The 20,545-nt window shown below is 43.1% G+C and overlaps 1 protein-coding gene and 1 long non-coding RNA gene across 2 annotated transcripts in view; one reads left to right on the forward strand and one right to left on the reverse strand.

The window, feature by feature from the left end:
- Nucleotides 1-1,479: 1,479 nt before the first annotated feature.
- On the reverse strand, nucleotides 1,480-5,160 carry LOC118963713. Its single transcript, XR_005050883.1, has 3 exons — nucleotides 4,471-5,160; nucleotides 2,770-2,832; nucleotides 1,480-2,440 (listed from the first exon to the last, which is right to left on the reverse strand). It is a non-coding gene; the product is annotated as an uncharacterized LOC118963713 (long non-coding RNA).
- LOC110520279 overlaps nucleotides 3,899-20,545 on the forward strand; it is a 70,587-nt gene continuing 53,940 nt past the window's right edge. Inside the window, exon 1 of the mRNA XM_021597468.2 lies at nucleotides 3,899-4,185. The gene's annotated coding sequence lies outside the window, so the exon portion shown is untranslated. The remainder of the gene's footprint in view (nucleotides 4,186-20,545) is intronic.

Raw genomic sequence — 20,545 nt, forward strand, 5'->3', positions numbered from 1 at the left:
ACGAAAATGAAATGTTTCATATTGTCACTTTCACGACGTTGGAGTAATAACATGTTCAACTACTTAAGACATTGTGTGAAATCTAAGTTGTGCGTTTAGATTTTGAGACAATTCACAACTAATGAAGAATCTTTTACTTCTCTCATTGACTTATCAAACCCCAAACACCGGCCTGGTCTGTTTCGTAAACATTCCCGGGAGTCTCACGATGTTGCGCCTCTGGGTTTTGAAACTCTGTGTTATAACCTTACAAGTGTTTTATATTTATGGAGCTTCTACACTATATATACAAAATATATATACTATATATTCAACATGGCACCGTCATAGGATGCCGCCTTTCCAACAAATCAATTTCGTCAAATTTTTGCCCTGCTAGAGCTGCCCCATCAACTGAAAGTGCTGTTATTGTGAAGTGGAAATGTCTAGGAGCTACACCTGCAAAGTGGTAGGCCACACAAGCTCACAGAACAGGACTGACGAGTGCTGAAGCGTGTAGAGCGTAAAAATCATCTGTCATCGGTTGCAACACTCAATATTGAGTTCCAAACTGCCTTTGGCAGCAAGGTCAGCACAAGAACTGTTGATAGGAAGCTTCATGAAATGGGTTTTCTTGACCGAGCAGTTGCACACAAGCCTAAGATCACCATGCACAATGCCAAGCGTCAGCTGGACTGGTGTAAAGCTTGCCGCCATTGGACTCTGGAGCAGTGGACACACATTCTCTGGAGTGATGAATCACGCTTCACCATCTGGCAGTCCGACAGACTAAACTGGGTTTGGCGAATTCCTGGAGAACGCTACCTGCCCCAATGCATAGTGCCAACTGTAAAGTTTGGTGGAGGAGGAATAATGGTCTGGGACTTTTTTTCATGGTTCGGGCTAGGCCCCTTAGTTCCAGTGATGGGAAATCTTAACGCTACAGGATACAATGACATTCTAGACAATTTTGTGTTTCCAACTTTGTGGCAACAGTTAGGGGAAGTCCCTTTCCTGTTTCAGCATGAGAATGTCCCTGTGCACAAAGCGAGGTCCATACAGAAATGCTTTGTTGAGATGTGTGTAGAAGAACTTGACTGGCCTGCACAGAGCCCTCACCTCAACCCCATCGAACCCCTTTGGAATGAATTGGAATGCTGACTGCGAGCCAGGCCTAATTGCCTAACATCAGTGCCCAACCTTACTAATGCTCTTGTGGCCGAAAGGAAGCATATCCCCGCAGGAATGTTCCAACATCTATTGGAAAGCTTTTGCAGAAGAGTGGAGGCTATTATAGCAGCAAAAGGGGCACCAACTCCATATTAATGCCCATGATTTTGGAATGAGATGTTTAACGAGCAGGTGTCCAACATACTTTTGGTCATGTAGTGTATATGACAACATCACACAGAACAGAGTGTGATGGAGAGGAGTCGTCGATGGCCTGCTCCAAAGATTTGATGGGCCTATAATAAGTAGACAAACAAACACAGCCAAGGCCCAATTCAGACGTTTTTATATCAATATCAAATCATTTCTGGGTAACAATTAAGTAGGCTACCTCAATGTAATAGATTTCCATTAAAATAGGCAAAATAGCTGTTTAGCAAAAAACTCTAACTGAAAACTTGCTGGCAGAGAGGTTATTTTTGTTATTAGTCTATTAACCAATTTAATAGATGCCATGGAAAGCCAAAACTATTCAAACTTTCTGATTAGAAGGTACTGTGTAGATTGTATTCTCAACCAGCAACTATCAGGAAATAACACTGCACAATGTTTTTCATACTTTTACAGTGTTAGTTTCATCAGCTGTTGTAATATGAAATAAAACACAAAAATAAAACACAAAAATAATGTTTTTGACTGCACTGGGCCTTTTACCCTTTTCAACTCTTAGAGCTTTTAATGTTATTAAAGACAACATACAGCATATAGCCAAGTATTTCATAATACAGAACAGCATTGTTTGCATTGTTAAAAAAGAGTTGTGATTCTTAAGACAATGAGAGAGATACAGTAGCCTAGTAGGCCAATACTTTGAACAGCTGGTCTAAGTAATGAATTAGTTACAGTCATTTGCTACTATGACGATGGAATAGCTGAGCCTATGGGGCCGGGCTCTAACCCGAAAGCCTTGTTGTGGTAATAATAAGCTCTTTTCCTTTCCTAATCTGCTAATGAATCCTAATCCTTTAATGCCTGCTATGTCTGTACTTTTGCTGTCTGCATAAACCATAGCCTATGTACCCCATTTAAACAGTAGGCTAGCTAGAGGATCAATTGTAGAGAAAGAGAATGTGAAGATTATGCAAGTCAAGACCACATTCATATGACAACATTGGTCACTGTAACTGTATATGCCCGAATCACCTCAACGAGCTGAAAAGGTTGAAGTGCCAATCCCATCAGCTTCGTCTGGACCATGTTGTTGGAGAATGACGTCAAGTGTGGTGTGTTCCTGTAAATGACAACCAGGTAGAGTGGGAGGGAGGGAGGGAGAGAGACAGAGAGGGAGGGAGGGAGACAGAGAGGTAGGGAGGTAGCGAGACAGAGAGGGAGGGAGGGAGGGAATGAGAGAGACAATTGGCAATATAATGAAAGAGAAAGGATGAGGTGAGGTAGAAGGGTAAAAGGCCTATAGAGTGGAGTGGAGAACACTGAAATGTAAATTAAAGGGGAGGGAAAGAGAGAGAGAGATTCTTTGCTAATTTATGGTGCAAATGTGTACAGTGCAGTACTTTTGGTAGACCCAACCAAAAACTTGGCATAGGCCTACTGCATCTTTACCATATTAGTGTATGGTATCCATGACGAGAGCTCCATCCATGTGAAAGGAAAGCAGTAGGGCTTCTGTCAACATGAAAATCAAATCAAATCAAATCAAATTTTATTTGTCACATACACATGGTTAGCAGATGTTAATGCGAGTGTAGCGAAATGCTTGTGCTTCTAGTTCCGACAATGCAGTAATAACCAACAAGTAATCTAACTAACAATTCCAAAACTACTGTCTTGTACACAGTGTAAGGGGATAAAGAATATGTACATAAGGATATATGAATGAGTGATGGTACAGAGCAGCATAGGCAAGATACAGTAGATGGTATCGAGTACAGTATATACATATGAGATGAGTATGTAAACAAAGTGGCATAGTTAAAGTGGCTAGTGATACATGTATTACATAAGGATACAGTCGATGATATAGAGTACAGTATATACGTATGCATATGAGATGAATAATGTAGGGTAAGTAACATTATATAAGGTAGCATTGTTTAAAGTGGCTAGTGATATATTTACATCATTTCCCATCAATTCCCATTATTAAAGTGGCTGGAGTTGAGTCAGTGTCAGTGTGTTGGCAGCAGCCACTCAATGTTAGTGGTGGCTGTTTAACAGTCTGATGGCCTTGAGATAGAAGCTGTTTGAATGGAAGGAAACAAAGGCAATCCTATGGTGATATCAGTTGCCAGGGATTGCCCTTGAACTATCCCAGCAGCAATGTTGAACTTTCCCTAATGATATTGATGGGCCACAAAGGAGGATCCTCCATGTGCAGTAAGTTAATAGCCTGGCAGGGAGAGAGAGAATACCCCTGCCCCTTTTTTCACCATAGGCTCCAGTGTCAGGCTGTGTAACAGCATATTGCAGGCTGAGTGGCTGACTTTACAACTAAGATATGTCCATTCATGACCAGGTTTCATCTACTATTACGAGCTGAATGGAGCATAACCTGCTTATAGGCCTGGTGACAATAGTGTCAGTGTAATAAATTAAACAAAGCAACAACACAATGTAACAGTGTGATATACAGTATAACACATTTTTAATTGCCACTGGACATTATCTTAAATGTGTTGGATTTTTGTGTAGCCTATGCAAAATCCCCCCCTCCCCCCGTCCTGTTTCCAAGGAGACTTCGTTAGTGAAGCGTGCTGTATTACAGCGTTATACATTGGGGACACGAGTGTTCCCAAAAAATGCTCGCGCAACAAAGATACAAATATACCTATTATATCTCGTGAATTTGAAGAAGAAAAAATAGAGCGTTAAAACGTCAGCAAATCGATGAAAGCCAAAGCGCAGACAAGCGAGTTTAGCTGCAAGTGACACTGTTGGTCCGGGATTCGGACCATTTGGAATGGAAATCTGCTCGATTCTCTGAGGTGCTACTTTGAAAAGTAGCCTACTACTATACATGTAAGTAGGCCTATCAAATATACATACTTCTTTGGCTGTAGCAATTTTGCAAGATAATGTCCCATGCTGATTACAGTAGCGGTTTTCTATTGAGGGATACGGAACAAAGCGAGCTGTGATTGTAGCTAATGTCGAAGTAAACGATAGGCTTTATATTATATTGTTTTGTGACTGAATGTGTCACCTATTTGGGATGATTTTATTGCGTTATATTATTATTCTATTGTTGGGAGGGCAACAATTATACAGCCGTTATGCATGCACTGTACAGTAGAGTAGTCTCACCTTTCCACTCATTAGTGCTCATTCCGAAAAAAGGTGACAACAGGAACAGTTTGCCTTTGTCCATGCCAAGATGAGAGTATAGGGCTCCATGGGCTGCTGACCAGTAGCTCTGTCTTGAAAATTGTTATCAGATGAGTATAATTTGACTGGGGAGCTGTAGGACCATTTATAGGCTACTTTAATCGGTCTGTGTGGTCTCAGTGTTGTGTCTACGACCTATCTATCTCGTAAAACCCTGTCTAGGTGAGGGGGCAGTGAGAGCTGCAGGAAAGGTCATCAACAAAGCAATTTATGCTGCATGCGTGCCTGTAAATAACTTAACCGCATTACCTGAATAAAAGGTGTCAGGAATGGAAACAGCTGCCCCACTGAGCTGTAATCTCACCTGGGGAGTTCTGCTTTAGAGCAGGCTGCAGTCTGTCATCAACGGTACCAGGGCCGGTCTTGTGCCGAAAATCTCCCCCCTTCCAGAATCTTCTAATTTCCTTAATTTTGTGGCTGGAGTCAAATACTTTCTGTGTCACACATCAGAGTCAAATACTTCCTATAGAACAAACTTCACGTCAGGATAGGCAACCAAAATGAATAATGTATGTGTGTTATATTAAACATAGAACAGGGAGATTTCGGCACTACACTGTCTCTAGCTTTTTGGGTGCTCATTCACGACTGAGTGATGAGTGACCCATGGCTGCGCCCCTGTCAATTCTTGTGAAATCCATAGATTAGGGCCTAGTCAACAGGTAAAAAGTGGAGTTGCAATTCAACGGCTCAGACACGAGACATATGTGGCAGGGTCTACAGACAATCACGGATTACAAAGGGAAAACCAGCCAAGTCGCTGACACCGACGTCTTGCTCCCAGACAAGCTAAACACCTTTTTTGTCCACTTTGAGGATAACACAGTGCATTCAATGGGGCTCGCTCCCAAGGACTGTGAGCGCTCGTTCTCCGTGGCCGATGTGAGTAAGACATTTAAGCGTGTTAACCCTCTCAAGGCTGTCGGCCCAGACGGCATCCCTAGCCGCATCCTCAGAGCATGCGCAGACCAGCCGGCTGGAGTGTTTACAGACATATTCAATCTCTCCCAACCCAGTGTGCTGTCCCCACTTGCTTCAAGATGTCCACCATTGTTCCTGTACTCAAGAAAGAAAAGGTAACTGAACTAAATTACTATCGCCCCGTAGCATTTATTTATGTCATCATGAAGTGCTTTGAGAGGCTAGTTAAGGATAATATCACCTCAACCTTACCTGACACACTAGATCCACTTCAATTTGCTTACCGCCCCAATAGATTCACAGACCATGCAATCGCCATTCCACTGCACTTTGCCCTATCCCACCTGGACAAGAGGAATACCTAGAATGCTGTTCATTGACTATAGCTCAGCCTTCAACACTATAGTACCCTCCAAGCTCATTATCAAGCTCGGAGCCCAGGGTTTGAACCCCGCCCTGTGCAATTGGGTCCTGGACTTCCTGACGGGCCACCCCCAGGTGGTGAAGGTAGGAAACAACACTTCCACTTCACTGATCCTCACCACAAGTGCCCATCAAGGGTGCGTACTCAGACCCTCCTGTACTCCCATGTTCACCTATGACTGTGTGGCCACACACGCCTCCAACTCAGTCATCAAGTTTGCAGACGACACAACCATAGTAGGCCTGATTACCAACAATGACGAGACAGGTTACAGGGAGGAGCTGAGGGCCCTGGCGGAGTGGTGACAGGAAAATAACCTCAGGAGGCTGAAGAAATTTGGCTTGGCCCCCAAGACCCTCACGAACTTTTACAGATGTACAATTGAGTGTATCCTGTCTGGCTGTATCACCACCTGGTACGGCAACTGCACCGGCAGCAACCGCAGGGCTCTCCAGAGGGTGGTGCGGTCTGCCCAACGCATTACCAGGGGCACACTGCCTGCCCTCGATGATACCTACATTATCCGATGTCACATGAGGACATCAATCACTCGAGCCATGGCCTGTTGACCCCGATATCATTCAGAAGGCGAGGTCAGGTGCATCAAAGCTGCGACCGAGAGACTAAAAAACAGCTTCTATCTCAAGGCCATCCGACTTTTAAATAGCCATCACTAGCCGGCTACCACCCGGTTACGCAGCCCTGCACCTTAGAAGCTGCTGCCCTATATACATAGACTTGGAATCACTGGTCACTTGAATAATGTTTACATACTGCTTTACTCATTTCATATGTATATACCATATTCTATTCTACTGTATTTTAGTCAATGCCACTCTGACATTGCTCGTCTTAATATTTATATATTTCTTAATTCCATTATTTTACTTTTAGATTTATGTGTATTGTTGTGACTACTGCAATGTTGGAGCTAGGAACACAAGCATTTCGCTACACCCGCAATAACATCTGCTAAATATGTGTGTGTGACCAATAACATTTGATTTGATTTCCTTATATGAACTGTAACTCATAAAAATTGTTGAAATTGTTGCATGTTGCGTTCATATTTTTGTTCAGTATATAATGATATTCAATAGGCTACATCTGTCGGTACAAACTTTGATTGAGAAATGATGACATCATAAAAAATATCAATAAATGGGGGGGGGGGGGGGGGGGGGGTGCCTAAACACCTAAACAAATAGCACTACACCACTCCTCAGGGGCAAAACATTTTAGTGGTCACCCCCCTCTCCTGCAGTTCTGCAAATTTTGTCATTGGGCAGAGAGAAAAAATTAGCAGTTTTACAGCAAATTTATTACAATTCTACCCATTTTTCCATGGGGTGGAGATCAGTTTTAAAGCTAATTTCCTCCACTTCTTTACAACATGACTTATGCCATGTTTATGACATCTAAGTGAGAGACAAAAAAAATCAATGGAGGCCCCCTGGAGGTCAGGGCCCCTGGATATGCGCCCTGCGTGCCAGGTTTGTATTCGGCTATGATTGCTACAAGTTTAGATAGCTGGCTAGACTAACTTACGAATCTAAATTAGTTTATCTGACAAGACTAATTGAGTGACAGTCAGTGACTGACATTTCAAGAGAAAAATAGCTGATGCAGAACCAAGCGGCCTGGTGCCATGAGCGACCGCTTATGTTGCTTATGCTTATGTGCTAAGGCTTAATGTAGGACTAAAGCGTAGTATCATAATTTTGGTAGAGCAGGAGGAGCAGGTGCACTCCAGCCTTTAGGGAGCAGCATGGGTAAATGATGACTAAGCTCCTGGCGTTTCACTGGTTTGATAGGGCCCAAGAGCGGTAGAGGTTTTATAGAGTCAGAAGTACCTTTTTAAAGTTGCAATATGTAACTTTTTGGGCGATCCGAACAAAATCACACAGAAATGTCATTTATAGATCTGTCATTCCTTATTAAAAGCAAGTCTAAGAAGTGGTAGATCTGTTGTATGTGCTCTATTTTGTCATCAAACTTTGTCATCAAAGTCTGGCATTCTCTGGATGAAATCATGCTGGATTGACCGCATGGCCAATGTTTTCAGACGCTTTAAATCCTTAAACCCAGACTTGGACCACACACCCTCTCCACCAAATAGCAGACAAGGGAAGCAAAATAGAGATTGCTTTGCGATGCTCGCAGTTAGCTACTGATTCCTTCCAAACCACTCATTTTGAATTTGCAATTTGCCAGTAGATTATCGATGTGATTCATGATGATGACTGCTTGTCTAGCTAGCTAGCTTGCTAGCTAAGATATTGAAAGTATGATGTTGACATGAGCTACGGTAGATAAAACGTGATTTGACATTTTGTCTGTGGCCAATGACCTTGAGCCTTCTTGGACGGGCACTTTTACTGTAAATCTATGGCAGCAGCCAAGGGGGCTTGAACTGCCTAGCTTGTAGATTCTGCGGTAACATAGTATCCCCATGAATGGCAGAACACTGAGCCAATCACGGCACAACTAGAGAAGATTTCCAACTCCAACTCCTACGCTCTGTTCTTTTGTTGGCTGCCCCTCATCACAGAAAGTACTGAGCTAGACCTGCATTTTGGAGCTTCCTTACTCAAGAAAGAGACCATGTTTGTATGGGGCTTTATTAACTCAAGGATACATTTTTACATTGTTTGCAAACTGATATGTGACACGAATTAATGCCATAATATAAAAAATATATATTTATAGTACCAGTCAAAGGTTTGGACACACCTACTCATTCAAGGGTTTTCCTTTACTTTAACTATTTTCTACATTGTAGAATAATAGTGAAGACATCACACTATGAAATAACACAAATGGAATTATGTAGTAACCAAAAAAGTGTTGGTTACTACATTAATTTTAAACAAATCAAAATATACTTTATAGTTGAGATTCTTCAAAGTAGGCTTCCTATGCCTTGATGACAGTTTGCACACCCTTGGCATTCTCTCAACCAGCTTCATTATGTAGTCACCTGGGATGCATTCAATTAACAGGTGTGCCTTGTTAAAGGTACATTTGTGGAATTTCTTTCCTTAATGCGTTTCATCCAATCAGTTGTGTTGTGACAAGGTAGCGGTGGTATACAGAAGATAGCCCCATTTGGTAAAATACCAAGTCCATATTATGGAAAGAACAGCTCAAGTAAGCAAAGAGAAACAACAGTCCATCATTACTTTAAGACATGAAGGTCAGTCAATCCGGAAAATTTCAAGAACTTTGAAAGTTTCTTCAAGTGCAGTTGTAAAAACTATCAAGGGGAAATGATGAATCTGTGGCTATGAGTACCGCCACAGGAAAGGAAAACCCAGAGTTACCTCTGCTGCAGAGGATATGTTCATTAGAGTTACCAGCCCAAATAAATGCTTTACAGAGTTCAAGTAACAGACACATCTCAACATCAACTGTTCAGAGGAGACTGCGTGAATCAGGCCTTCATTGTCGTATTGCTGCAAATAAACTACTACTTAAAGGACACCAATAAGAAGAAGAGACTTGCTTGGGCCAAGAAACATGAGCAATGGACATTAGACTGGTGGAAATCTGTCCTTTGGTCTGATGAGTCCAAATTTGAGATTTTTGGTTCCAACCGCCGTGTCTTTGTGAGACGCAGAGTAGGTGAACGGATGATCTCCATATGTGTGGTTCCCACCGTGAAGCATGGAGGAAGAGGTGTGTTGGTGCTTTGCTTTTAAATTCAAGGCACACTTAACCAGGATGGCTACCACATCATTCTGCAGCGATACGCCATCTATCTGGAATGCGCTTAGTGGGACTATCCTTTCTTTCTCAATAGGACAATGACCCAACACACCTCCATGCTGTTCATGGGCTATTTGACCAAGGAGAGTGATGGAGTGCTGCATCAGATTACCTGGCCTCCACAATCACCTGACCTCAACCCAAATGAGATGGTTTGGGATGAGCTTGGGAAGTGTTGGACCGCAGAGTGAAGGAAACGCAGCCAACAAGTGCTCAGCATATTTGGGAACTTCTTCAAGACTGTTGAAAAAGCATTCCAGGTGTGCAAAGCTGTCATCAAAAGGCAAAGGGTGGCTACTTTGAAGAATCTAACATTTAAAATATATTTTGATTTGTTTAACACTTGTTTTGGTCACTACATTTTCCATATGTGTTATTTCATAGAAAATAGTAAAAATAAAGAAAATCCCTTGAAGGAGTAGGTGTGTCCAAACTTTTAACAGGTACTGTAAATATACCGTTGAAGTCAGAATTTACATAAACCATAAGCCAAGTACATTTAAACTCAGTTTTTCACAATTCCTGACAATTAATCATAGTAAATATTCCCTGTCTTAGGTCAGTTAGGATCACCACTTTATTTTAAGAATGTGAAATGTCAGAATAATAGTAGAGAGAATGGTTAATTTCAGCTTTTATTTCTTTCATCACATTCCCAGTGGGTGAGAAGTTTACATGCACTCAATTAGTATTTGGTAGCATTGCCTTTAAATTGTTTAACTTGGGTCAAACATTTTGGGTAGCCTTCCACAAGCTTCCCACAATAAGTTGGATAAATTTTGCCCATTCCTCCTGACAGAGCTGGTGTAACGGAGTCAGGTTTGTAGGCCTCCTTGCTCGCACATGCGCTTTCAGTTCTGCCCACCAACTTTCTATGGGATTGAGGTTAGGGCTTTGTGATGGCTACTCCAATACCTTGACTTTGTTGTCCTTAAGCCATTTTGCCACAACTTTGGAAGTATGCTTGGGGTCATTGTCCATTTGGAAGACCCATTTGTGACCAAGCTTTAACTTCCTGACTTATGTCTTGAGATGTTGCTTCAATATATCCACGTAATTTTCCATCTATTTCGTGAAGTGCACTAGTCCCTCCTGCAGCAAAGCACCCCCACCACATGATACTGCCACCCCTGTGCTTCATGGTTGGGATGGTGTTCTTCGGCTTGCTATGAGAGAGACAGCCAAACTGCCAATGTTTGCTTACCTTGGAGGAGGAACGTAGGATCCTTGAAGAGGATACCTATGTCGATGACATCCTGACTTCCCATAATGACTTGCAAAAGCTGGACCAGAACACCAAAAGAGTTGAAGAGATCCTGAAGGCAGGCGGCTTCCCACTTTTTCCTCCAAACATAATGATGGTCATTATGACCAAGAAGTTCTATTTTTGTTTCATCAGACCAGGGGACATTTCTCCAAAAAGTATGATCTTTGTCCCCATGTGCAGTTGCAAACCATAGTCTGGCGTTTTTATGGCAGTTTTGGAGCAGTGGCTTCTTCCTTGCTGAGCTGCCTTTCAGGTTATGTTGAAATAGGACTCGTTTTACTGTGGATATAGATACTTTTGTACCTGTTTCCTCCAGCATCTTCACAAGGTCCTTTGCTGTTGTTCTGGGATTGATTTGCACTTTTCTCACCAAAGTACGTTCATCTCTAGGAGAGATGTCTGTCAGTCTCAGGTGACTCAGTACTCACAACACTTGATAGGACGGACATCTTAGTTTATCATTGGTAATTTATGCTGTATAGATGAGGTAGGCGGCCGGTAGCCTAGTGGTTAGAGCATTGGGCCACTAACCGAAAGTTTGCTGGTTTGATTACCTGAGCAGACAAGGCGAAAATCTATGGACGTGCTCTTCAAATTTGACCCCCTTTTCTCCCCAATTTCGTGGTATCCAATTGTTAGTAGTTACTATCTTGTCTCACTGCTTCTTAACACAGCGCTCATCCAACCTGGAAGCCAACCACACCAATGTGTCGGAGGAAACACTGTGCACCCGGCGACCTGGTTAGCGCGCACTGCGCCCTACCCGCCACAGGAGTCGCTTGTGCGCGATGAGACAAGGATATCCCTACCGGCCAAACCCTCCCTAACCCGGAAAACGCTAGACCAATTGTGCATCGCCCCACGGACCTCTCGGTCGCGGCCAGCTGCGACAGAGCCTGGGCGCGAACCCAGAATCTCTGGTAGCACAGACCACTGCACCACCGGGGAGGCCCTGAACCTAACATTTCTACTTGTAGAATTGCAATGCTCGTTAAGTGGCCAACAACTTGACTTTGAGCAAATCAGAGAGCATGAACACCCACTTGGGGGAGCCAACGGGAGAGACAACAAAAAGGAAAAACGAGAGCATTTTCTCTGTACATCCACGGATGAGACAATAACACTTCATATGCAATGTTGGCTATGGGATGGTAGCTAGCTAAAACCACAGACGCAACACATACAACACTAAATACTTCCTCCAAGCTAGCTAACCACTGCAGCTAGTATTGATATTATAATTAAATCACAATGGATTAGCTAGTTTCCATGAAACAGCTGCCTGTGTTAGCCGCTGAGTTAGTGCAGAGTCCTTAGCTAGCTAACGTAAACTCACCCCATTCCGTACAAATGTGCGCAACCGAGACATTCAAACGAGGCTGCAGAGAAAACTAATGGGACTGTAGCGACTGTGTTGACTTCAAAATCTGGGTTGTGAACTACGTTTCTATTCAAGCGTTGATCGACATGGTAATGGCTCTATAGTATTGGAGAAAAGTTGAAAAAACTGACCCTCCGTTACATCGGGACGTGTCATGTCGTAACATACAGCACGCATAAAGCAACCATTTCTGTCTTACAATCTCTCTCCACCAGGTGTAGCACTTCTCTCATCGTTTAAAAACAAGAAATGGACAGTGACAGGGGTAAGGGGGGGGATACCTAGTCATTTTTTGCATTATCACTGCAAGCGATCATGACTCTCAAAGCCGCTGTTTACTTCTGAAGATCTCTTTAGCACCGCCCTAAAGAATTTGACACAAACCTTCAAATAGGTATGTAATGACACATTATATAAACTCTTTATAGTGTTTTATTTTCATTTTAGAGGCGATAAGGTGATAAGTTGGACAGATCGAGTGAAAAAAAGCCGTTTCCCCACACGACATCTCTCCTTCTCACTATCACGCAATAGTTTTGCTTACCCACCCGCCATTTTTAAAAAGACCTGGCTGAGCTCACTGCCTTCTTGAATCATGCAGAAATGGGCACCGTGGAGGTCTCGTAATGGCTTTTGTTGGAAAGGGTGCTTTACAATGGTATTGACATTACAGTTGATCTGGAAGTATTATGTTTTTTTGGCCTAAAATAAGGTCAATTGTACGGACCAAGGCGATGTACAAAAGTGAGTGAGTTTACGTTAGCTATCTATGTTGTGCTAACATTAGCTAGCTAGTATGGGATTATGGAGCGTGAATTGTCTTTGTCGTCTTGCTAGGTAGTTATCTAGCTGTGGCCATCTGGCTAGTATCAACAAGGGGTTTCTACAAAATAGTAACATTAGCGCAGCTAGCTAGCTAACATTAGAATCTAGACACACACAGACATGCATTGACAAACAACAGTACTGTCACCTTCTGGTTTTGAGTATTTTATCAAGGCTGAGTGGCTGACTACTTCAAGGTCTTTGCTGTGTGAAAATAAAAGAGATTGACTGGAAGGCAAACTTTTGAAAATCCTACTGGTGTGTCTGAGCTTCAAGACACAAGCTTGACATTGAACAACAAGAGTGATCATAGCCTTAACAGGTGGATTATTCATGCTGTGCCTCTCAGAGCTTAACAGGGATTTAATCAAGCGATGTGCTGTGGACAAAGGTCAGGAAATGTTGCTGTGGGCTCCTACACTACAGTATGTCTCTAGCTGGCCACACACACACACACACACACACACACACACACACACACACACACACACACACACACACACACACACACACACACACACACACACACACACACACACACACACAGTGTAGCTCACTAAAAGAGTCAATAGCACTAGATGTAATTAGACAGACGGGCAGTTTACTCAGGCTGAAGCAGCATATATCCCTGGCAGGTAGGTCGGTGAGGAGTCTTATGCTGATGTACACTTGAGACAGCCACCCTAATGCCTATTGCTGATGCCTACTTGAGACTGTCATCGTACCGTAATGCAATCATGTTGGCATTACCTTTCTCCTCTGAGTGTAATTGTGTTCATTCCATTAAGCTTTTGGCTGAGATCAGGACTTTTAGGTCCAATGACTTCCAAATAGTTAAGTAAAAGCCATTAGAGAACAGTCATTAGGTGATTACGGTAATAACTCATATTCTATTTTTGTGTAGTATACCAATCAAGATGCAGTTACACTTCATAACTGAGCAGACCCATGTACTGAAGTTGACCGTAAAGTTTGAGGCTCCTTAATCTGTGTCCTTCTCAAAATGCTTAGGTTAGGCCTATTTACTGTAGCAAACACAGCTTGTGTTGCTGAGTGGATCTCTAACATACTGGCCTTTGGATTTTGGTATGAGTCATCAATTTGCTTCTTATTTGCACAAGCTCCACTGCCGACATATTTGTGACTGTGACAGACGGGAGATATTATATTTTTATACTTGGATGAAAATCATAGGGCGCCATAAATATTGCTTCATGTGTATCTTATTTGGAGATGGTCGGTGTCCCTCCTTCCCAGGGCAGCAGCTCAGGTAGCTCTGATTGGACTGATGGAGGGGAGGGTCTACCGTGTACCCCCCTCCACCTTGAAAGCACTGACATCAAATCAGTTGCTTGGCACTTGCCCTTGATCAGAGGAATGCTGCCTTCTTTCAAGAGCACCATTATCTCTCTAATGTAAAAAGAATGTGGAAAATGACAAACTGATTAAATGACTCAATCTCCACTATCAAACTCCCTCGATATGGCTGCCTCATAGCGGGAATTCGGAATAAGTGGGACACTTTTTGCATTCCTGTCTTCTGTAACCTCTTTTGACATTTATCCAACATATTAGTCCAACACATGATACATTTTTGAAATCCTCAAGATGTTTCCTAATCACAAAAAAGAACAACAAAAAATGTTGATATTGTATCCACAGGAGGCATGACACACCTATTTGTCAAAACCATATTTTTAGTTTGCATTTGGTAGACTGGGACAGTAGGTTAGATGAACTGGGACACCATTATTAAAGTACTAATTGTACCCCAGTGACAATTTCAATTTGTGTGATTAGGAAACATCTTAGGTTTTCAGAAATTGACTAATATGCTGGATAGATCCCTGAAGAGGTTACAGAAGACAGGAATGCAAAAAGTGCTACAATAAAAAATGTAAAGGATTTAGGACTAGAAAAACTAGACCCCTGCCTAAACTATGTACTGTACAGGTGGTCGCTAATGTAAACTGGATCTCTTTCCTCCATTGGAAAAGCCTATATAAGACTGACCCACTTTACCTACTCCATGCCTCCCTACTTTAGCTAGCAATGGTTGGTAAAGCGTTGGTAAATGTTTTTTTATTTATTACAAAATGTAAACATAATATTGGCAACTTATATGTATTTTAATGCACCAGTACATAGTATGCACATTTACATCACAATAGGGCACAGTGCATTATTTATGAAAGTTTTAGAACTTTAACATCAAAACAGAAAAAAGCTATATCACTGATCTTACCGTGTGCTTTGTGGGATGAGCTTCCCGTTTGAAGCTTGCTCTGCCCCCCTCTATGATGTCACATCAATGAAGTGATGTGATTTTAATCATGTGGTTTCTCTGCAAGGGCTTAGTAACAATAGTTTTGATTTTCTCTTGTCAAACCAAGATAAAAACGTGTCAGGATTAAGCTGTCCCAGTTTATATGATGTCCCACTCTTTCCAAATTCACTATTGCTATAATAGATTGGTTACAGGTCAAGGTTCTAATGGAAAAACAGAACAATACAATGGCAATTTGATAGTGTCAGCCAGGTAAATAACGACTGCAGAAAGCCTGTTCATTTTAGAGGGCACCCCCGCCTTCTGCCCCCCCTCCACGACAGTAACCTCTTCCCCAGGGACCTAGGAGCAACCTTTTTTCCTGGCTTGTGGCTAAACAGATCCTATTGTGTCTTGTTAAAACATCAGTCACAGCTGCATGAAGAGAGGGCGAGAGAAAGAGAGAGAAGGAAAGGGAGATGAGAGGGAGAGGGGGATGAAAGAGAGAGAGAGAGAGAGAGAGATATAAAGGCAGAGGAGGATCCCCCTCCCAGACAGACAATCAACAAAAGCGCATCAGGCTAGGCAGGCCCGGGGCGGTGGTGCAGAGGGCGCAGCAGAGCACACACAAACACACACACACATGGCTGTTGTGGAGAGACAATAATTACCATCACTGGGGTATTTAAAGACTATACAGCTGGGGCAACAACACACCACTAATGACTCACTGCAAGCTGATCTATAGCTGTTTAGGATAGTGAAATGGTTAATTAACACACATGCACACACACACACAGGCACGCCCTCACGCACACTCACACACGCATAAGGCTTGTTTTCAGCTGTCATCAGTTGTCAGGGTTTCCATCCGCGAACAAGGAGAATAAAAAGCCAAGTAGAAAATAAATGGCACTTAGTCAAAGAGGAAAGCAGCAAGGTCACCAGTCAGTCACCACCAAATAACATGCTAATACCCCTGCACTTACTGTACTACCCATGTTCTGCTGTGTCAAACAAAACATACCAGGCCTGTCTGTTGGGGCTTAGAGTCTAATTTGGTTCTGGATTGCTGAGATTAGTTGGGGGTTAAACCTCTTAAAATGGGAATGGGCCTTTGACTACTGGTATGTATGAACTATACTGAGCGAAAAATATAAACACAACATTTAAAGTGTTAGTCCCATGTTTCATGAGCTGAAATAAAAGATCCCGGAAATGTTCCAAACGCACAAAAAGCTTATTTCACTCAAATGTTGTACGCACATTTCTTTACATCCCTGTTAGTGAGCATTTATCCTTTGCCAAGATAATCCATCCACCTGACAGGTGTGGCATATCAAGAAGCTGATTAAACAGCATGATAATTTCACAGGAGCACCTTGTGCTGGGGACAATAAAAGGCCACTCTAAAATGTGCAGTTTTATCACACAACACAGTCCTACAGATGCAGTTGGCATTCTGACTGCAGGAATGTCCACCAGAACTGTTGCCAGAGAATTTAATGTTAATTTCTCTACCATAAGCTGCCTCCAATATCGTTTTAGAGAATTTGGCAGTACGTCCAACCGGCCTCACTACCACGCCAGCCCAGGATCTCCACATCCAGCTTCTTCTGGGGGGCAGAGTGGCGCAGCGGTCTAAGGCACTGCATCGCAGTGCTAGAGGCGTCACTACAGACTCAGGTTTGATCCCAGCTGTATCACAACCGGCTGTGATCTGGAGTCCCATAGGGCAGTGCACAACTGGCCCAGTGTCATCCGGGTTAGTGGAGGGTTTGGCCAGGGTAGGCCATCATTGTAAAAAATGATTTGTTCTTAACTGACTTGCCTAGTTAAATAAAGGTAAAATGAAATAAAAATGTACATTTACCAGCGGGATCGCCTGAGCTAGCCACCCGAACAGCTGATGACACTGAGGAGTAGTTCTGTCTGTAATAAAGCCGTTTTGTGGGGAAAACATTCTGATTGGCTGGGCCTGGCTCCACCCATGGCTGCACCCCTGCCCAGTCATGTGAAGTTGACTGATTTCCTTAAATGAACTGTAACTTAGTAAAATCATTGAAATTGTTGCATGTTGCGCTTATATTTTTGTTCAGTATAGTTACCTGTCATGTTGTATGTTGTTTCACCGTCCATGGGAATTCCACTATGGCATTCCCATGCACATGTTATAGATTATTTTGTCATCACATGATGCCCCTGGTCCACTGACAGCCTTTGAAATGATGTCAATACCTTTTCTCCACAAGATTCAACCTAGCATACAGTGCTAGGACCTGTTTGCATTTATAACACTATTAGTAAGATAGCTTGCAGACCAGCGGGAAAATATGACCCATAGCACTCATTGTTGGTGTTTGACTGAGTCACTGCTAAAATATTATCTCCCATTATTTATCTCCCATTAATAAACCTGAGATTAGCCGTTGTGCTTGTTCAATGCATGATTTAGCTATTTTCTTTGTTTCTTAAAGAACATTCAAGGTGGATGAAATCTATGGGTTTAGGCCTGTACCCATTTTGCGATACCTGTGGTAGCCTATAGCTGTTCTGTCATAATGAAAGTCCCCCTTGTGCTAAAAGGCAGACATATCACAGTTCACAGCTTTCTGCTTGGTAAAAGCTCCCCCTGTGTTCTCTCTCTGTGTGCACACATCATTGGACTAGCCATGAGTAAATATATAGAGAGGCTCCAGCTGTGCTCTTTCCCACCCCTGTGCCTCAGCCCTCTTATCCCCCCCCCCCCCCCCCCCCCCCACCCCAGCCCTGCCTGCCTGGCTGGCTGGCTGGTCCTTCTCCCTGTCTATGGACTGGCTGTGGTTGGAAGGTGGCTGGAAGGCTGAAAGGTAATGACTGATCACTCTTCTCTGTGGGGTGCCCGTGCTAGCATCCTAGCACACAAGACCCAGCCTACAGACTACAGCCAGCCACATAACAGCAGTTGCAGTCCACAGCACTCTCTTATTTTAGGACAGTAGCTCACCAGGAATTCCCATCAGCTCCTCTGGTGGAATTAGCTGCTAGCCACCATTGACTGTACCATTATGACTGAGTGGTTTAAGGTTTGGCCTTAAGCACATTTTAGAGGAAAGAACAAAGAAAAAAATCACCATACAAAGAGCTATTGTTATTTCATGCCGAAACTCCATATTTTTCAACTGTTGTAGATTATCTCCACAATTTCTCAATGGCTCCGAAAGGTATTCCTCACAAAGGGGTATGCATGTACGCATGCCGAGAGAGCAATCAGCACACAGATGTGGAATAGTAATGACTGTAAAGGCATGCAGAAAATCATATTTACCTCCACGGTTGAAGGCAGGCAGTGTGTAACCTACAAGCAACGGAATACGTTTCACGGCAAAGGAATACATTGTTGGCTCCCAGTACAACAGGAGAACTATTGAGATTTAGGCCAGGTTTCAGACTCTGTCCATTTGTTGTTGAGTTGGGAGGATTATCCTCAAACGAGCTGAATCGTCATGCTTCTGGTTCTGAATCTCCACTGACTGTGTTTAGGTAAAAGGGTCAGTCTCAGTCGGTCAACATCCCTCCCAATGATAAGAGAAGCATTCTGATTAAAGAATTATAAGGCTTTGTCTGGTTTAATAGCATCCCTTGATAGTTGCAACTCACTGCATATGATAATTTTCAGGGACTGGTTAAGCAGTATAATCAAACGGCTGTTCTGACAGACTGTAATCTCGGTTAACCCAGAACTAAAGTCTCACATAATTGGTCAGCTGCTCGATTAAGTTCTGGGTCCATAAATGTTAATAGAAGACATCAAGAAATGCTCCCGGGTGGCGCAGTGGTTAAGGGCGCTGTACTGCAGCGCCAGCTGTGCTATCAGAGACTCTGGGTTCGCGCCCAGGCTCTGTCGTAACCGGCTGCGACCGGGAGGTCCGTGGGGCGACGCACAATTGGCCTAGCGTCGCCCGGGTTAGGGAGGGGTTGGCCGGTAGGGATGTCCTTGTCTCATCGCGCACCAGCGACTCCTGTGGCGGGCCGGGCGCAGTGCGCGCTAACCAAGGTTGACAGGTGCACGGTGTTTCCTCCGACACATTGGTGCGGCTGGCTTCCGGGTTGGATGTGCGCTGTGTTAAGAAGCAGTGGGTTGGTTGGGTTGTGTATCGGAGGACGCATGACTTTCAACATTCGTCTCTCCCGAGCCCGTACGGGAGTTGTAGCAATGAGACAAGATAGTAGCTACTAAAACAATTGGATACCACAAAATTGGGGAGAAAACAGGTTAAATAAAAAAAAAAAAAAAGAAGACATCAAGAAATGCTAGAATGAGGAGCGAAACTGGAACGAGGAGCTCCACCCTCCCTCTCTCGCAAGTTATGGGCGAATGTCCCCTCTCCTTCCGACACCTGCAAAACACCTGCAAAATCGTGAACTACTGCTGGTCCTATCCTACACATCACATTTAGTACCGACAGATTGTCTTGGTTTACACGCAGAATCTTTCCACAAGAGATTAAAACAATGTAATTTTCTTTCTTTCTCTGTGGCTCCCTGAGGCTACAGTGGCTTCTCCAGGGCGGTAAATGACCATGCAACCTCTCAGAGTGGGGCGTCCATGTTGCATTTCTCTCTCCAAAAACAGAAATGGAGCCGTTCTGTCATGAAAAACAATAGAAATCCTCTCCTTATCTGGGGCTGAACGGATAGAGGTAAAGGCTGTAAGCATGAAGCTCTCCAGTGTGTCTGTGTGTGTCTTTAATGTGTCTATAATTCTGTGATAATGTACTGCCTGCCTGTAAGCTCTCCCTGCCGTAACAAAGGAATATTTGTCTAATGTTGTTGTATTGTTTCTGCATATTAACATCACTTTTAAAACAATCATGGTTTTTATTCAGTTCATAGCGGCTTCTACCCTCATGGATGCGGCTCTTAGTTTGAGCTGTCTGAGTTGGATACTTTGTTGGTTTTCAGTAGTCAAGATCTGTTTCTCAGGAATGACCTTTTTTTCTCAGGTGCATTTCCTAGTAAACATCCATGTGTGTCCTTGAGGGTTTTTTACTGTAGTACTGAGTGTTCTGTGTTGAGTTCTAGAAGCAGGATGCTAGAGAGGTATGATCAAGTCATCAATGATACTTGTCCTCTTTAGTATGACACATCATTTAGGGCTGA

The sequence above is a fragment of the Oncorhynchus mykiss genome, chromosome 3 (assembly GCF_013265735.2).
Source record: "Oncorhynchus mykiss isolate Arlee chromosome 3, USDA_OmykA_1.1, whole genome shotgun sequence".
Taxonomy (NCBI): Eukaryota; Metazoa; Chordata; class Actinopteri; order Salmoniformes; family Salmonidae; genus Oncorhynchus; species Oncorhynchus mykiss.